This window comes from Nanorana parkeri, unplaced genomic scaffold (assembly GCF_000935625.1).
Source record: "Nanorana parkeri isolate BGI_ZX_2015 unplaced genomic scaffold, ASM93562v1 scaffold1171, whole genome shotgun sequence".
Taxonomy (NCBI): Eukaryota; Metazoa; Chordata; class Amphibia; order Anura; family Dicroglossidae; genus Nanorana; species Nanorana parkeri.
Window position 1 is genome coordinate 252,049 of NW_017307439.1, and position 1,622 is coordinate 253,670.

The window sequence follows — 1,622 nt, forward strand, 5'->3', positions numbered from 1 at the left end:
AAGATACGCTATTAGCGTAGCGGAAGCGATGCAAAATGCGCAGCCGCCTTCCCCGCTATGCTAATAGCGTATCTTCTCAGAATCTGCACCCAGCGCGCCGGTTTTAAATAGTAACCGACACGCTCTGTATGCATATTCTGACAGCGTGAGAGACGGGAGTCTGCGCTTGTTTGTCGTTCCAGGGATCAGGTGAGTATTAAAGGGTTATTGGATATATGCTAAAAGTTTTTGTTTTTTTAAACAAAACGTTTTAACAGCGGTTTAAACTTACCCCGGTCTTCGCCGCGCGCTCCTGTCTGAAAACCCGAAACTGCTCGGGCGGCCACAAAGCATCTTGGGGCGGGCGCATGCGCAGTTCGGATTTTCGGGCGGGAAACGAGGAGAGACGCAAGGTTAGTATACAGATGCATGCACCTGCATGCAGACACTGTGGGACAGGAAGTGCCAGCAATGACAGAGGAGTCAGTGCTGGATCGGAGACCCGCCGCACCGCTGGAGTGAGAGATGAAAAGATCAGGAAAGAAGATCGGATTAAGAGACATCAGTGAAGGTAAGTGCTGACATTAGCATTGGGATTAGTATAAGGGACCCACCTAAGGGCCAGAGTTAACCTAGTAGGGTTAAACTGCTAACCCAATAGCAGCAAGCAGGTGAAGCCGATTCAAATCGACGATCCTGCAAGGCCGAGCAGACAGTAACCCACTGGGATCAAATGGCTTGGTTGGAGCCATTTTTTTTCAACATTTGATTTGTGTCCCTTTGTCGCCGGGGTCCCTGAAAATATCTGCCAACAACTCCCCAGGCTCTTGGGACTCCAGCTGGGCTTGCAGCTATGATTTGTCCCTCATATAGCTGGCATATGGAGGACTTGTATGCCGCAGAGTCAGCCTCCCTATAGATCTGCAGGAGGGTTCCCCTCCAGCGTCACAACTAGGGATGCACCGATATATCGGCGCCAAAACATATCGGCCGAAAATGGCACTTTTGGCCTAATGCCGAAAGAGCCATGTTTCGGCCGATACATCGGCGCATGCCTGGTTTCTTTTCTCCCCGCTGGCCGCTGTTCCAACGGGGAGAAAAGAAAGTGACAGCCGGCCGAGTGCTGCAGGACGAGAGCGCTGTGAGCGGCCGGCGTCTCTCCTCCCACACCGCTCAGCCGCCTATCACAGTCCAGCAGAGCGGTGTGGGGGCAGAGACAGCGCTGTCACAGGAGGCTGAGCTCACCTCTCTGCTCCGCTCGATCAGCCTCCTGTGACAGCGTGTCAGAGAGAAAAGCAAGGTACACACACTCAGTGATCAGTGATCGCTGAGTGTGTGTACATAATTGAGAATATGGTATGTTAACTATATCCTCAATTATGAATGAATGGGAGTGATCTACATCACCCCCATTCATTCATAATTGTAGTTATAGTAAACAATGTTCTCATGTTATCAATGAACAGCAAGACTCACAGAGGATTCCTGTTCATTGATAACAGGGGACACAGAAAAAGAGAATGTGTCCTCAATCTCTTTTTCTATTTTAAAAGCAAAATATCAGGGGTCTGTTTAGACCCCTAATATTTCCCCAAAGCCCCTAAAAGTAAAGTAAAAATATTTAATAAAAAATTAATTAATAA